This window comes from Amphiura filiformis, chromosome 2, assembly GCF_039555335.1.
Source record: "Amphiura filiformis chromosome 2, Afil_fr2py, whole genome shotgun sequence".
Classification (NCBI taxonomy): Eukaryota; Metazoa; Echinodermata; class Ophiuroidea; order Amphilepidida; family Amphiuridae; genus Amphiura; species Amphiura filiformis.
The window spans coordinates 94,627,650-94,646,473 of record NC_092629.1 but is presented as its reverse complement, the minus strand read 5'-3'; the positions used below and the strand labels follow the sequence as shown (position 1 = coordinate 94,646,473).

Sequence of the window (18,824 nt, the reverse complement as noted above, 5' to 3'; positions counted from 1 at the left end):
CCAGCAAACAAAATTAATTAGTGGTATTTGTCCAAAATATTGCGCACTCCGCGCGCAATTGTTTCAAGAAAAGGAGGGGGCATATCCTTAGCCCTGGGCGCAACATTAACAACCCCTAGCTACGTCACTGCCCGCGTCTAAGATATTCTCGGGTGGGGGAGGGGTAGGGGCGCCAATTTTGTTTCTTGCCCCGGGCGCTACCAACCCAAGTTACGCCACTGGTTCCAAGATGCCAGAAGAAAAAGATAAAATTGTGTATATATCACTTTGACTCACCCTGTAGAAAAGTTTTAAAGTTTTGAATGAGTCTTCTTCCAAAGTATAACTTTGTAATCAACAAAGGAGATACTTTGTTATCATGAGAGGTTTTAATTTCATCACATGATGTTTATGGTTGGTCAGATTTGGTTTGTTGCTCTCGGGTAATCCTATTCCTCCATTTGATACAAAAGAAAATGAAATTTGAGGTAAAATAACAGAATGAGATAATCATGTCATATCAGTTTCATGAAACAGTAACTCCTCTTGGCACGAGGGTTTGATTGTTGACAGGTTTTAATGAGAAGGTGGGTGTCAAGCTGTATCACCCCATTTGCTATAATGACGCACGGATGGTATAAGCCAATGAAATGTCTTGTACTTAACAAGGCAAGGAAGTACAATTGTCATGATTGGTTCATTTCAATGTGTTGCACTAGTTCAATTTGGTTATACCAATTTAGGCGTACCTGGCATTGTCAGAAAATTGAGCAGTTCGGGGCATAATCATATCGGCTGCGCCAGAATCAAGACGTGGATTTGTATTTGTCGCATTTGTTGTTACTTGGATGCTTGGAATGAAAGGTAAGATATAAGCTAATATCTTATATAATATTGTAAATATGTGTTAAGAATTTGTTGTAATATAACATATGAAAGAGTCACAGATTATGCAAACTTTATCTTGAGTAAAAAGTGTTTGGAATTGTTTGACAGCAGACTTAGTATTCAAACTTACGAAATCAAGTAGATGCTTTATAATGTGAGATATTTATGCAGGAAGAATGCAAATATTTTGAGAGGATGTATTATATTGTTGATTTTAATCCTAGTGCTGACACTTAACATTGACTATATGTACATATGTGATGCGATCAAGCCAAATCAGTCGGAACTCAGAAATATTGATTTTGAGATATAGCCAAACAAAGGAAACTTTTCCTTTTGTTTTCCTTTGTTTTGGAAACTCTTTAATTGCTCACATCTTTGAAACTGGTTGTTCAATTTCAATGGGGTTTTCTGCAAAATCTAGCTTTGTAAATGCTTTTTACCATTCTATAGGAAACTGAAAGTTTATTATTGCCGAGTTCCGACTGATTTTGCTTGATCGCATCACATATGATCTTCTTTACATTTCGCCAAAAAAGGGGGGTTAATTTTCAAGTCTGTTCATGAACATTCATAATTAAAAGTTAAAAAGAGCTGTTTTCCGCGCATTGTCTATGTTTGGTTTGTGTCTTGTCTTGTCACATCCTGCTAGGATCAAAAGCTAAGACCATTAATCAAATTTGAACATTTATTATTCGAGATATTGAAGAAAAAAAAACTGGGGTGGGTTAATTTGCTTTTAATGAAATTGTATGCTTAAAATTTTAAATCGAACAAAATTATATTTTCAAGAATCTAGAAACCTCTCCCTATCGTTAAATTATATTTGTTGTTCTTTTTACATATTTTTTGTGTGTGTGTCAATTTTTGCCTGGTTTATCAACCAATTGTGATACACTTCATGTTGTCAGATAGTGGATGCTCTTCTCTAAACTACTTTGACAAATAATTGTCTGTAGAAGGGATTGTATCACATGATATATCTAACTGGATATAATTCTTTACTAACCTTATTATTGTGATTTGTTTTACTCACAAATAAAATCATGTGCTCCTTGGAAAAGAAAATGAATCCAGAAAATGTATTTTTCATAGTGTTCTTAAAATTTTAAAAATATGGTTACTTATGGGTATTTATGAGCATCACAGCTTACGGCACCCTATTAGCCTTATCATGGAATTATAACACTTAGTACCAGTACTGTTTTCTAAGCCATATGTTGTATCATTATACCCAATGCCAAAGAGATCAAACTGTCTTCTTTATTCAGACAATTTTGAAATATTTTTGGCCATGCAGAAAAAAAAAGAAAACCAAATCACCTATCACTAAGAAATGTTCAATCTCAGACATATGTGCTTTGTGCATTGTAGAGTGCCATATAAATGCTTTAATTAGTAAACATGATTTAGATATTACTCATGCACACAGAACACTAGTCAGTCGATGGCTATTGCTTAAAATAAGACCCACTAAGTCACTTAATAGGCGCTTGGAACGATCAAATTTGGTGTTGAAATTAGCACAATTTTTAGTTACACCTTTTCACTTCATAATTAATTTTCTTGGTCAAATGAAAAAATGAAATGTTAAACTTAGGTTTGAAATTTAGGCTTCTAGTGTAAGATTTTCAATTTTCACAGGCTCCATCTTGCCCTGTGAGCCTTTTTTGGGGTCAATGTTTTTGCTTTTCAAAGTAACATAATTCCCTATTAATGAAAGATATTTTCCAACTTTCTAAAGCACATCATATAGGGCTAATTATGTCATAGTTTTGTCAGAATTTCAGTTTTGATTGCGTCATTTTTCAATTCCGACTACCAATTTTGTAAAATCAACTCGCAAATGTACCCATGGATGGATGTTTTTGAAAGCCACAATAGAAATATTGATTACTTCTGCTGGTTATATGAAATGAAGTACTGGTTGGACATTTTGGCAGCCGCAAGTGAAAAAAGGTGAAATCAAAACGGATATTCTGACAAAACTATAATATGTGACATGATCAAGGGGAATGAGTCACATGTCGGCCCTAGTCAAAAATGAGTTTTACACATGATTCTAAAGAGGACATTCAGAGCTTTCAGAAACTGAAAACCCCATGTTGATACGTCTTTTCTTTGTGAAGTTACGTCAAGTTATCAATCGCTGAAAACAATATAAAACAAAAGAATTTTAACGCTTTCTTTGTCAATATCTCAAAATCAATATTAGCGACATTCGACTCATTTCCCTTGATCGTGTCACATATGTAGACCTTGAGGTGGGAAATATCATCAAAAGTTAGCAAACTATATTTAGTTTGAAACACAAAAAAATGAATTTTGAAAAAATCTCACGGGCGAAGTTGAGGCTTGTAAAATCAAGAATCTTACACTGAAAGACACAATTTCATGCCTAATTTTAACACCAAGATTATTTTTTTTAAAGTATATCCAAGCACTATGTTTTTAACTGACATTACTGAAGGAAAAAATCATTGCTTTATATTTGAATTTCATAGCAAAAAGGTGGTGGGCAAGACAAATTTTATCGGGGTAGCCACCATCCCACAGGGGGGGAGAGGGTCAAGACTTTCACATGGGATGGGGGGGGGAGCTGCCCACTTTGCCCCCTGGCTAGGTCACTGATGGGACAGAAAACCTTGTTACTAACAGCTTCTCTGTTACTAATAAATTCAAATGAAATTGTCTACTGCAATTATTATAGAACCTACAGCATGTACAGTAAAGCTTAATAACAGTGATATTCTTTGATAATTTTAATTGGAATACTTAATTGAATCATTATTGCTTTGATTCATTTCTTTATAGCACAAAGTTAATTGACGATCACATGAACGCTGCATTGACTGGCTGTGTTGGACACCTCATTTACTCATCTTGATAATCATGTACGTAAAATAACTAAAATTTGTAAGTTGAAGTAGGGAGGCCGATTTGAGGAGTACAATATTGTGAGTTGTCACAATCAGAGCATGTGCAGAGTTATGTTTGTCAAAATTTGGGTTGTGTCATGTTATATTGAATGAGGGTTACCGTATGTCGTCGAATAAACGCCCCGGGGGCGTTACATTTTCCCAAGGGGGGGGGGCGTTTATTAGAGGTCATTTGTAGCACGACAATTCCCGTTAAAATCATTAGGTAAGCTTAAAAGTCACGGTAAAATGACGAACTATGAACTTTTGACACTGACTTTTGGTTCACTTCCGGTGTTCCGATGCAGATTTTTTATTTTATTATTGACCATGTGGGGAACTTGGTAAGCTTACTACACAAGATAGCATGGAAATATCGGAATTTTTGAAACATCTTGGTTGAAAAAAGTGGTGGGGGGTGTTTATTTGAGGGGGGGCGACTATTTGACGAAATACGGTATTTGAAGAGTTCAAATAATTAATGGTGATTTGTCACATACAGAGTTATGATTGGCAAACATTGGGATGTGGTATAAGTTGATGTATTGTCGGATTTTGTACATCGAGGTGGAGAGGGTTATTTGGAAGGTTCAATTTATAAGGTGAGTTATGTTTGGCAAAAATTGGGGTGTGGCATGTTACGTGGGTGTATTGGGGATGTTTGTACCTTGAATTGGAGGAGGGTTATTTAGAGGTCATTGCACTATGGCTACTGCAATTATAGAGCCTACAGTAAAGATTGAGAACTGTGATATTCTTTGATACAAATTGTTGCACTGATATGAGCATACATAGGGTTCTCTATCTTTCATTAATTAACTAAATCAAGACTATCTTTTATTAATTTCTCTTTGCAGCACAAAGATCGACAATCACATGAACGGTGCATTGGCAGGTTATATTGGTCATCTCATTGACTCACCAGGTTTAATCATGTAAGTAAAACTTAAATAGTATGTTTGATAAAATTAGATGTATTAGTTGGTGTGTATGGGGATGTTTGTACTTTGAAGCGGGGAAGGGTCATTTGGAGAGTTCAAATATTGTGAGTTGTCACATTCAGAGCACTTGCAGAGTTAAGTTTGTCAAATATTGGGATGTGGCATGAATCATGCCACATCCCAATATTTGACCGCATGATGCATGGCTGTATGGGGATTGGGGATGTTTGTACTTTGAAATGGGGAGGGTTATTTGGCGGTCATTGCACTATGGCTACTACAAACATTATAGAGCCCACAATAAAGCTTGAAAACTGATGTTGTTTGATATGCGACAAATCATTTTACTGATGAGACCAAGTGGAGTTAGTGTTGATGCATGGGGATGTTTGTACATGTACTTTAAAGGGAGGGTGGAGTATTTGGAGAGTTCAAATATTGTGAGTTGTCACATTCAGAGAAATGGTAACACTTTTAAAGAGGGAATGTACACCTGTTTCATCTAGCTGAAATGTTAGTGCAGTGAGGGACGGGGTGGTCACTGGTGTGTGTCTGGGGTGTATTGGGATGTGGGGTGTACCTGTAAATGGAGATATATATGGGGTGGAGTAGCAGGGCCAGAGGTTCTTGACCAGTGTAGGCTGGGTATGGGTGTGGTAAGGGTATAGGTGGAGTTGGTTGGGGTAAGGGATGACGTGGGATAGGGATGGGTGACATTGTGGATGGGACAGGTAAGAGGGTTTGTGGTAAGAAATAACGTAGGGGTAACAGTTGGGTTGGGATATTTGTAAGAGTAGGGTAGGTAGAGAGGGTTGAGGTAATCGGTGGAGGAGGGGTGGGGTAGAAGGGGTTGTGGGGTAAGGGTGGAGTTGCTAGTTGGGTATGGGGTTCGTAGGAGTGGGGTGGAGTAGTGGTTGAGCAAGGGTAGGGATGAGGTTGGATAGGGGTAGGGTGGGGTGAGGCTGTAGGATGAGTAGGGGTAGGATATGAGTTATGGGTTGGGTAGAGATATGGATATGGTGGGGATGGGGTGGGATAAGCAGTTTGGGTGGGGTAGGAGGTAGATAGGGTAGTTTTGTAGGCTGAGGTGGCGTAAGGGATGGGGTAGGGAATGTGGTACTTGTTATGGGTGGGGTACAATGTAGGTAGGAGCAGGGATAGGTGTAGTTGGGGTGGTAAAGGTAAGGGCAGGGTTGGGTATGGAGAGTGGTGAGGAGGTATAATGTGTAAGTGGTAGGTTAATGGGTGGTGGGGTCAAGGTGGAATTGGGATAAGGTTTAAGGGATGGAGCATGGGGTGGTGGGGTAATGTGTTGATTTGGGGTAAGGGTTAAGGGATAGGGGCAGGGTACTGGCAGGAGTAGTGAAGGTGTAGAGGGGCAGAGTTGGACATAAGACATTTTTATGCGTAGCATTATCAGCTTGCACTACTTGATTTTTGTTACATTTGCACACTTCACTGAAAAGTCTATGGCATAAAATTGCTACACATTTCCAAATTGTGTAGCAATATGATTCAAATTGAGTTGCATTTTGCTCTGCGATACTGGCTATGGCCAACGCTGCATGATTAAAATCATGAAGGTAGAGTAAGGGGCAGAGTTGTGGAAGGGGTTAAGGGGTTGGTGGTGTAGTAAGGTGTTTAGTTGGAAGGGGTTATTAGGAGTATGGGTGGTTAAGGGGTATGGGTGGTTAAAGGGTAGAGGTAGTTATGGAATAGGGGTAGTTGGAGTGGGTTTTGCGGAATAGGTATGATGTCAGGTTGCGGAAAGAATGGGAGAAGGGGTAGGGTGTATAGTTGGCGGAAGAAAAGTGGTTGAGGGGGTTGGGAGGCACCTTTGACTTGCATCCATTTTAGGTCTATCTGATAAGATAGGAGGTATTCGTGATGGTATGGGGATTGATTGCGACAGCAGGTGATCACAAAAGCAGGTGACACTAAAAAAGGTTGTTTGGCTTATAATTAGCGAAAATGATTGGGTTTTTGTTACTGCCCACATAACTCGCATGAATTCACACATTATGCTATGCGCAACTAGCATCAGTGCTGCGCCTAACTGTGTGCATGCCATTCTATATCAATACACAATGTTGTGAGTCTTTTTTGTTTCGCCAACTATAAGCCGAACAAACTTTAGTGGTGTGAGAACTGCCTTGTTTTTAATGAAATTTTTGCAATTGGGCATTTCCACTGCAATCTCAAATTTACTTGAAATATCAGTTATTATACCGATTGATTTGTGTTTGTATTTGTGTTTTGTATTTTTATACAGTGCAGTCCACCAAGAGACCTGATATCTTTGTACACCACCTAACGGACTACCGCTTCACAACAAGCAAGAAAACGGATTTTTAGATAGTGCAGGAAATCACCCGTCTCTTTTTTAAACACCAACGCTTGTGATTTATATTCGATACAATTTCGCCTAAATCTCGAACTATTGTTAGAACATTCGTGGATCTGCACCTGGCATAGTCTGCACTGATCCACCGCTAAGGCATGTAACCCCACCGATGTTATAGGTACAAGCATGAAGAATTGAACGTTTTAAAACTATACTATCCACGATACAACGAAATAACATAAAGTGCGCCCACATTTGACTTAATATAGTATATTTTGCCGAAAGCATTGATGAGCACTGACTCACAAATATTCTAATAGCGCCAATCTGTATCACAATAATCTAATTTCCAGTTTATTGAACATTGTGTTGATTTTGAACGATTAAGTCGCGGCAGTCAGCAGTTCTTTCATCACAGACAGCTGATTTTTTTTGCATGATATGAGCACGTACTGATGTTCAGCGGAGCAGATAGTTAAATGTTAAATTGCAGAGTCCAGTCCCTTCTTGAGAGAACTAATTGTCATTATATACGGTGAAGTAACTGACCTTGTTGTAAATGTGTACATTTTGTATGAAGTTCAAAAATTAATTTCTTTTGCTATTGTATTGTACAGTGCAACTTGGTGCTTGCTTGTTGTGCTTTGTGAAACCATTTTATTATTATATCAAATCATTATATCTATCTTAATAGAACGCGCGTTTGAACTTAATATTGATACCTTTCATTAGCCATAGGCCCTATCTTGTACATTGTAATTATCACACTATTCTAATCTAAAGCGCAATGGCAGTAAGAACTGTGATATCTTTGGTTACCATGGCTACCATATACCTTTGTAACCTTCCCCCAGTTACCATGGTTACTACATATACCCATATGACCCCTGTCTGGAATGTATCTCTTTCAGAAGCATGTCAGATCAGTGCAGTTATAAATGAAACTGAGCAGATAGTCATGTCAGGGAGTCGCACCCATGAGTGCACTGTGAATATAGTTCACAACATAGGTATTTCTATAATGATTCTTTCAGGTGAGCTTATTGGTGCAGACTATTTGTACGTGGAGAGAATAGGGAAGTTGAATCTGTGCCCAAATAGGTATGTGGTGTTAAAGGCAGCTCGTATGACCTGTCCCATGTCGTTTAAACATGATAATCTGAGGCTTAACTTTCGCGGGGGTATAACGGTGCAGGTTATAATGAACGAAACAGTAAATTTCCTTTGTCCCGAAAGCCAAAAAAGGGAAACCCATTCAGAAATGATTCAATGCAGCCATGTGACCGGATATAGTAAGCTTGTGATCTGTAAAGACACTGTTTGTGATTTTCAATGTCCACCATCTTGTAACACCATGTTCAGTGACAGAGAAATAGCGTATGACTGTTCTGCTCAAAATGAAAGCCTTCATGGTCAAAAACCATTTCTTATTTTCCCAAGTGGACTTGAACATCTAGCAAAACTAAACCTAGACAGTAATCAATTGACTAGGCTACAGGTAGGTGTATTTCATGATCTTACAAGTTTACAGGTACTACGGTTAAGTGATAACAAGTTGGTCAATTTGGAGGTAGGTGTGTTTAGTAATCTCACCAGACTGCAGGAATTATGGCTATATGGGAATCAGTTGGCCATGCTGCAGGTGGGTATATTCAGTGATCTCATTAACCTACAGAAACTAGTACTCTATGATAACAAGTTGGTCAATTTGGAGGTAGGTGTGTTCAGTAATCTCACCAGACTCCAGGAACTATATCTATATGAGAACCAGATGGCCATGCTGCAGGTGGGTATATTCAGTGATCTCATTAACCTACAGATACTATATCTAAATGATAACAAGTTGGTCAATTTGGAGGTAGGTGTGTTCAGTGATCTCACCAGACTGCAGGAACTAGATCTATATGAGAACCAGATGGCCATGCTGCAGGTGGGTATATTCAGTGATCTCATTAACCTACAGATACTATATCTAAATGATAACAAGTTGGTCAATTTGGAGGTAGGTGTGTTCAGTGATCTCACCAGACTGCAGGAACTATATCTATATAGGAACCAGTTGGCCATGCTGCAGGTGGGTATATTCAGTGATCTCATTAACCTACAGATACTATCGCTAGTTGATAACAAGTTGGTCAATTTGGAGGTAGGTGTGTTCAGTAATCTCACCAGACTGCAGAAACTAGGGCTATATGGGAACCAGTTGGCCATGCTGCAGGTGGGTATTTTCAGTGATCTCATTAACCTACAGATACTATCGCTAGTTGATAACAAGTTGGTCAATTTGGAGGTAGGTGTGTTCAGTGATCTCACCAGACTGCAGGAACTATTGCTAGAGGAGAACCAGTTGGCCATGCTGCAGGTGGGTATATTCAGTGATCTCATTAACTTACAGATACTAGGGCTAAATGATAACAAGTTGGTCAATTTAGAGGTAGGTGTGTTTAGTAATCTCACCAGACTGCAGGAACTATGGCTAAATGGGAACCAGTTGGCCATGCTGCAGGTGGGTATATTCAGTGATCTCATTAACCTACAGAAACTATGGCTACGTGATAACAAGTTGGTCAATTTGGAGGTAGGTGTGTTCAGTGATCTCATTAACCTACAGATGCTATCACTACATACTAACAAGTTGGTCAATTTGGAGGTAGGTGTGTTCAGTGATCTCATCAGACTGCAGGAACTATGGCTATATGGAAACCAGTTGGCCATGCCGCAGGTGGGTATATTCAGTGATCTCATTAACCTACAGAAACTATGGCTACGTGATAACAAGTTGGTCAATTTGGAGGTAGGTGTGTTCAGTGATCTCATTAACCTACAGATGCTATCACTACATACTAACAAGTTGGTCAATTTGGAGGTAGGTGTGTTCAGTGATCTCATCAGACTGCAGGAACTATGGCTAAATGGGAACCAGTTGGCCATGCTGCAGGTGGGTATATTCAGTGATCTCATTAACCTACAGAAACTATGGCTACGTGATAACAAGTTGGTCAATTTGGAGGTAGGTGTGTTCAGTGATCTCATTAACCTACAGATGCTATCACTACATACTAACAAGTTGGTCAATTTGGAGGTAGGTGTGTTCAGTGATCTCATCAGACTGCAGGAACTATGGCTATATAGGAACCAGTTGGCCATGCTGCAGGTGGGTATATTCAGTGATCTCATTAACCTACAGAAACTATATCTATATGATAACAAGTTGGTCAATTTGGAGGTAGGTGTGTTCAGTAATCTCACCAGACTGCAGGAACTAGGGCTATATGGAAACCAGTTGGCCATGCTGCAGGTGGGTATATTCAGTGATCTCATTAACCTACAGATACTACTAATATATGGTAACCAGTTGACTATGCTACAGGCAGATTTATTTAGTGATCTTACAAGATTACAGAAACTAGGGCTAAATGATAACAAGTTAGTCAATTTGGAGGTAGGTGTGTTCAGTAATCTCACCAGACTGCAGGAACTATGGCTATATAAGAACCAGTTGGCTATGCTGCAGGTGGGTGTATTCAGTGATCTCATTAGCATGCAACACCTACACATATATAGTAATCAGTTGAATATGCTACAGGTGGGTGTGTTTAGTGATATTACAAGTGTATACAGCCTGTGGCTATATAGTAACCAATTGACCATGCTGCAGGTAGGTGTCTTTAGTGATCTTATAAGGTTAGAGATACTAATGCTAAATGATAACAAGTTAGTCAAATTGGAGGCAGGTGTGTTTAATGATCTAGTCAGATTAGAGATTCTTGATTTAAGTGAAAATCAACTGGTCACACTTCAAGATGGAGCGTTGTATGGACTAAACACGCTTTTAAATCTGTCTATCGCTACAAATCAACTGACGGCTCTTCAACCAGCGATATTCCGTGATCTTCACGGGTTAGAATACTTTTATGTCCAAAACAACAACCTAACCTCATTACAGGTTGATCTATTTCAAACTATTTTTCATCTTATTTCTGTAGATTTCTCAAACAACCAGTTACAAACAATTCCCAAACTTGGACACTTGAATAAGTTGAAAATACTTAGACTTATGAATAATACACTATCTAAAGTGAATAAAAACGTATTCAAAGGTGTCCCAAATTCCACCAATGTATTTGTTGATCAGCCTGAGATATGTGAATGCTACATGCCACATGTAGCAAATTGCACTCCATTGATGGGCAGATCAGAATACCTCACATGTGATAGGCTGCTTGCAAACAGGACATTAATGATATTTGTGTGGGTGTTTGGATTTGCCGCCATATTTGGCAATATTGGTGTCATTTTATGGAGACATCTACATTACAAAGATCTTAACAAGGTTCAGTGTGTGTTACTAGGAAATCTTGCTTTCTCTGATTTACTTATGGGTATTTATCTGTTAATAATAGCATCTGCATGGATGTGTATTTTGCAGAGTATTTTCCAATGAATGCCAATGTGTGGAGAACTGGTACAATGTGTAGGATTGCCGGTACTCTCTCCATTACCTCAAGTGAAGCCTCAGTATTATTTGTGACACTCATCAGCATAGACAGGCTCATAGGCATTAAGTATCCCATGTCTACTCGCAAATTACGCACAAAATCAACCTGGATAATTGCTTCCCTGATGTGGCTTGTGTCTGTCCTAATGGGTATAGTTCCCTCGATTCTTGCAGGAGATCATCCCAATTTTTATGACAATTCGCGTCATGTATGTATTGCACGCCCTCTAGCTCAAAGTGCCATATATAAAACAAATTACCGACACTTACAGGACAGTGGCATCCAAGTGTATTGGATTGAAGGTAAAAATATCACTATTACTGAAACAGAACAGTTAGGCCAGGCTCCAGGTATGTTCTTTTCCACAGCAATATTTATTGGATTTAACTTTATCTGTTTTCTTGTTGTAGCAATTTGTTACATAGCCATTTTTTGTCAAGCGTTGCCCGTCACGTCCAAGGAAGCTGGGCGTCAGCGGGAAAGGAAGAACAAATTCAGATGACCTTGAAAGTTGGAGCAATAGTAGGGACTGATTTCTGCTGTTGGTTTCCAATAATCGTGACTGGGATCTTGGTGCAAAGTGGATTAGTGAAGAATATCCATCCCAATGTATTTGCCTGGATGGTGACGTTTGTGTTACCCATTAATTCTGCCATTAATCCCTTTTTGTACACTTTGACGGGTGCCATAGTAGACTTTGTCAAGAGACTGCGTGCTAAGAAAAATGATGATGGAAATGAAATAGAAATGAGAAGATTCGGAAGACAGCCCCATCCTTAATAGATTGTTGTTACAAAAAATATGAGCTAGTGACCTGTTTGTATTAGTTTTCAATGCGCTTGGAGATCCATGCGGCGCTGCTAGTATCACCAAAACTTGCGAGTCACAGCAAATAATAGAGATTTTTTAATTATCAGATTGCATCAAAGTCATAAGGTAAAAAAAATATGCCTTATATGAGCTAGTGACCTGTTTGTATTAGTTTTCAATTAAGTTTTCAATAAGGTAAAAAATATGCCTTATATGAGCTAGTGACCTGTTTGTATTAGTTTTCAATTAAGTTTTCAATAAGGTAAAAAAATATGCCTTATATGAGCTAGTGACCTGTTTGTATTAGTTTTCAATTAAGTTTTCAATAAGGTAAAAAATATGCCTTATATGAGCTAGTGACCTGTTTGTATTAGTTTTCAATGCGCTTGGAGATCCATGCAGCAGTGCTGCTAGCATTACCAAAACTTCCAAGTCACAGCGAATAATAGATATGTTTTTATTATCAGAAGTAGAGAACATGCTACAGATTGCATCAAAGTCATAAGGTCTTTGCTTCAATAATATTTAAATATATTATGTCTCACTTAATATACAGTATCATCAATCTGTGCAGAAACGCATCCATGCCCTAATTTTATTTTCTAGTATGCAAGGTACATTGGCAATGTCATGTGGAGATTTCAAACTGCATGTATAATTATGATGAAATAGTTAAAAGTTTGAAAGAAAGAGAGAGAGAAAGAGAGCATAAATCTTAAGGGCCAACAGCTCCAGTGCAAACTGGCAAAGTCCAGCCTCATCTATGCTACAGACAGACAGACAAAGGGGAGAGGGATAGGGAAAGAGTAAAGAGAGGCATATAGAGAGGGAAGAGAGTGTTAAAGGCCAAAAAAAAAATGTTTGGTTGCCCTCAGAGACCAACAAAAAAATTAGAAATCTTGGGTGTTTTTTTTTCCTTCAATCACTTGTTTAGAAGTATTCTTAAATTTGGACAAAATCAAGGATATTTTATATTTGTTATTCACTCATTTAAGGAAAATGGAGGAAGAGCCCATGGAAAAAAAAATTGACCTACCGACCCTCCAAATTTTTGTCTTGGAAGGGCAACCAAACTATTTTGTTTTTTGGCCTAATCATGGAAATTATGAGGTTGAAAGTTCAGAAAGCGAGAACTTTATTAGCTAATCTGTACTGTTTAAGAAAGAAAGTTATTATTTTATTGATAAGAATTAAGCTTATGAAATGCGGACTGCATGTTTTATTCATAAATGAGTAACTTCACATACAACTTGTACCAAAATTTCACTAGTTACACAGCGATTGAAATTATTATTTCTAAATAAAATACTTAACAAATCACATTTTATGTCAAGCCTCATTTGTTTTGAATAATGGGCTATTCTAGTTGAAATCCATACACCCCTGTGGAAGACATAACCTTAATCCTACGCACACACAGAGGTGTGAATTTCAAATGGGGTTACCTAGTATGGGCGACTCCATTTGAAATCTACACCCCCTGTGTTAGGTCTTCCAAAGGGGTGTATGGATTTCAACTGTAATAGCAGTATGCTGAATGGGCGATTCCACGACTTTTATTCCTGTTGAAATCTATACACCCCATGGAATACATGACCTTAATCTTCTACACAGGGAGTGTGAATTTCAAATGGGGTTACCTGAATGGATGACTCAATTTGAAATATACTACCCTCTGTTTCATGTCTTCCATGGGGGTGTATGGAGTTCAACTGTAATAGCACAATGCTCAATGGGCTATTCCGGTTGAAATCCATACACCCCCTATGGAAGACATGACCTTAATCTTCCACACAAAGAGTATGGGTGACTCCATTTGAAATCTACACCCCCTGTGTTATGTCTTCCGAAAGGGTGTACGGATTTCAACAGTAACAGCAGTATGCTTAATGGACCATTCCAGTTGAAATCCACACACCCCCGTGGAAGACATAACCTTAATCTTCCACACAGAGAGTATGGGTGACTCCATTTGCAATCTACACCCCCTGTGTTACGTCTGCCAAAGGGGTGTATGGATTTCAACTGTAATAGCACAATGCTTAATGGGCTATTCCAGTTGAAATCCATACACCCCCGTGGAAGACATAACCTTAATCTTCCACACAAAGAGTATGGGTGACTCCATTTGAAATCTACACTCCCTGTGTTACGTCTGCCAAAGGGGTGTATGGATTTCAACTGTAATAGCAGTATGCTGAATGGGCTATTCCAGTTGAAATCCATACACCCCCGTGGAAGACATAACCATAAATCTTCCACACAGGGAGCGTGAATTTCAAATGGGGTTACCTGAATGGATGACTCTATTTGAAATATACTATACTTCATGGGGGTGTATGGAGTTCAACTGTAATAGCACAATGTTCAATGGGCTATTTCAGATGAAATCCATACATCCCCTGATGGCCTAAATCTTCCACACACAGAGTGAATTTTGAATCGGTTTAGTTACCTGAATGGGCGTCTCCATTTTAAATCTACACCCATGTGTCATATCTTCCATAGGGGGTGTATGGATTTCAACTGTAATAGCCCAATGCTCAATAGGCTATTCTGGTTGAAATCCATACACCCCTGTAGAAACATGACGTTAATCTTCCACACAGGGAGTGTGAATAAGACTAATGCTGGTTTCATACTTTCCTGCCACTTGCCGCTCTGACAAAGATTTTGCTTCACTGCGCAGTTGCACCAGAAACGCTAGCAGTGACCAGCGGCAAGCCGATATATCGATCACTCCACCACTTCGCCCAAGCGGCAGCATCACTAGGAGTTCAATTCGAGTCAACTCGGAGCGGTGCCGCTCTGACGTATGAGAGCAGAATACACTTTTTGGCGATGCTGAGCGGCAACATTGGCTTTCATAGTCATGCTGCTGCCGCTCAGTGGTGCAGTGTCCTGCTCCGCTTGCAGAAAAGTACAAGTGGCATGATGAAGCGTCACGCCGCAAGCGGCAGAAAGTATGACACTGGCAGAAGTTTACTATATAGGCCTAGTTGTGGTTTTGACTATTACATATTCATAACCTCATTAATAAACGCGATGCGTGCAATCCAATCACATTTAGTTATTTGTGAAAACGGAAACGCAAATCAGGTCATTAATATCTCACAATTGACCGCAAAATGCATAATTGTTCGAAAGTTAAATATTAGTAACCTCCGCGAGCGCCATATTGTGCGTCAAACAAACTGCGCGTGCTGGCTGCTGTATTTGGATTGCAAGCTACCATATTTGCACAGATTGTTATACGCACTTTTTGAGTAAAATGTTGTGTTATTTTGTACAGTGAAGAGATCAAAGTGACGGTTATGAATGAGGTTAATAACTTTGCATTGGTAATATGTCGGACATTGTGAAATATCTAACCCTCGGGATATTCCTCGGCTCCAAAGGCAAAATGTTTAGATTTTCACAATGCCCTCCAAATAACCGATGCGCAGTTATTAACTCTAATTAGCCTACACGGGTAAACGAACAAATAATGGAAGAGCAAAGTGAAACTTTTAATTTCCCTCTGAATGTGTACTCAAGGTAAAGAAATAATCAAAACAAGAGGGGGTTCTTGAACAACGAATCTTCCACACAGTAAGTGTGAATTTTAAGTGGGGTTACCTGAATGTGTGTGTGACTCCATTTGAAATCTATACTCCCTGTGTGGAAGATTAAGGTCATGTCTTCCATAGGGGATGTATGGATTACAACAGGATAGCCCATTTCTCAAAAATGTTAAAAAAACAATCAAAATAATTCTAGCTTTTCTTGGGGCTGGAAAATCATAAACCTAGGACCAGCTTCAAATTCCAATGGTGTTGCCACATGTACCCCACCAGCATGTTATCCATGGACCCCGCAGGAAACCGCAGACCTCAATCTGTTTCACACTTGGCAATCCTTGTTAAGGGCATACTACACCCATATATTGGTTTGATTGGTCTAAAAACAATTTTTTTTCATTTATAGCTAGGCGATATATACACGGATCATGTGAAATAAAAAAAATGAAAAAGAAGAAGAAAAAAAATGCTTTTACACATTGTTGTAAGTCATTTTAGCCCTATATATTTTTTGTTTACTGTGTATCCTAGTAACTCAGATCTGTGTTTCATAACAAACTATAATTTATTCTTTTCAACATGTTCAAGTAGGGTACATGAATAGAATACATTAAATCCTTTGTTATACTCTCTATAGAAAATCTATAGTGGTGCATGCAAAATATATAACACTGAATAAATTAAATAAACACTTACACAATGGATGAATAGTCATTAGTCAATTTAATTATATAATGTGTTGTTAGCAGAAGAAAAGGCTATTAGGTCACCGTATGTCAGGTTATAGGTCAATTGGTTCAGGACTTCAGGTCAAATTTAAGCATCAATTTTGAATACACATGTAAGAGTCTGTGATATCATAATGAGGAATAATTTTGATATTCTGTCTTTAACTGGATATATATCGAGAAGTGCAAGGTGGATATACTAATATACCTTGGGATGTAAATGGTGAGTACAATTTAGAATGCCTAGTTGAGATAGATTTCACAAATAAATATAAAATAGTTACCAAAATCAGAAAAGTTAAGCTTACGGAAAACTACCCAATATGGTGGTATAGGTGACAAGGAATACAATTGTTTTCAACATTGCTGCAGTATGGTTGTGGTAACCTGTTACCTGGGGCTTAATTATGTTTCAGTGAAATAATGTCGCAAGTTAAAAATACAAAATATAGCTCAACATTGAAAATAGAAGCATTTTAACCAGTTCCTTTTTTAATAGTTGTGGAGCACCAAGTTCATGAAGTCATAAAAGAAATCAGGAACCACTTATTCCCATTTTACATATCAACTTTATTTCCCTAACGTGTTAGCAACACATATCCAAAATTTTAACGAAATCCGTTGATAGTAAGCTTTCCAAAATGAAGTGAATTTAAATCATCAGTGATGTACCACCTTTTGGCTTCTACTTTTAAAAGTATGTAAGCTACGTTGATACCGATGCCACCAATAAAACGAGAAGATTTGCCCCTTCATTTTGCATACCACTTTGTCCATTTTTTTTGTTGTAATTTCTTCACAAAATGCAAAAAAAAAAAAAAAAAATCAATGGGTGTAGTACCCCCTTAAGGGCTATATTTGAAACCAAATCATTGTTAAAGGGGCATGGTACAATGTTTTGCATGTTTTTTTCTTTTCTATCTTACATTGAGACCTACAATTAAAACAATGTCTCCAAATTTTAAATTGTATTGCTCTAGCAGTTGTGATATGAGAAGCAAAAAATGTGTATTACAATGCCTCCTAGGATATAGTACATGCTTCTGGTTGTGGTTACTACAATTCACCACATTTTTGTTCACACCATCTAAAACGAAACCTATCTTGGGCATTAAATTTGACTGGGTGATGAGAAAATGGAAAATAAGGCTGTTAATTGGGTCACACTCCTTCAAGACCCAAAATAACAAATATCTTGACTCCTTGCTAAGGGTTTTTTTGAAAGTCACTTCATGTGGATGCTTAGAACATACACAAGTGATTCCAAATCCTTCCAAGATATGTGATTCTGGAGTAATTCATGTTGGTTTAAGTGACCATTCAATATCATATGCAATATGGGGAAAAAAACACAGGATATGTAATGAACCAACAAATGAAAATGATGATGATGATGATGATAAAATGCATGCAGATAAACATAACTTCAGAACATCTCGTTCTTACAAGAAATTCAATGAAACTGACTTCTTAAATGATTTGTGTCAAACAAACTGGGATAGTGTATTTAATACTGGTAATGTTAACATTTCAGCTGAATTATTTGAAAAGTTATTTCTTGAAGTAATTGACAGGCATGCACCTTTCAAAAAGCATAGAATTAAGTAAAAAGTGTTCTCCATGGATTAACGATGATGTGCTAAATATGTTTAAATAAGCGTGACAAACTTAAACAAATTGCTATTAAATCAAGTAATGATAACAAATGCTGGGAAAATTTCCGTAAAATTAGAAATGAAACTAACAAACTTATAAAAGATAAAAAGAAAGAGTTTCTTAAACAAGGTTTTGATGCACACAAGAATAATATTAAAAAAGCTGGGAACATCTACGGCATATTGTTCCATCCAAAGGTAAAAATACAAAAATCTCTGTTATTAATTCTGAAAACGGCCTGGCACTAACTGAACCTAAGGATAAATCAAATGAATTGAACAATTTTTTTGCTAATATAGGCCCTAAACTTGCAAGTAAGATTCCTAAAAATAACTTTTGTAATTATGAAGTCAATGAAAAGCAGCCAACTGATCAGTCAGACTTTGAATTTGTAAATGTAACTAATGACTATGTATTCAATCAACTCAATAAGTTAGCAAATGATAAAGCTACTGGTTTAGATAACATCCCATCTCGACTGCTGAAAATAGCATCACCAGT

At 37.9% G+C, this 18,824-nt stretch overlaps 1 protein-coding gene and 1 long non-coding RNA gene across 2 annotated transcripts in view; one reads left to right on the top strand and one right to left on the bottom strand.

Moving 5' to 3' along the window:
- The window catches only part of LOC140146857 (HAUS augmin-like complex subunit 4), a 57,053-nt gene that overhangs the window by 16,011 nt on the left and 22,218 nt on the right, over positions 1 to 18,824 (bottom strand). The gene's annotated exons all lie outside the window — the stretch shown is intronic.
- LOC140137718 (uncharacterized) lies at positions 3,680 to 7,532 on the top strand. The gene is made up of 3 exons (XR_011856888.1): positions 3,680 to 3,761; positions 4,643 to 4,720; positions 6,999 to 7,532. It is a non-coding gene; the product is annotated as an uncharacterized lncRNA (long non-coding RNA).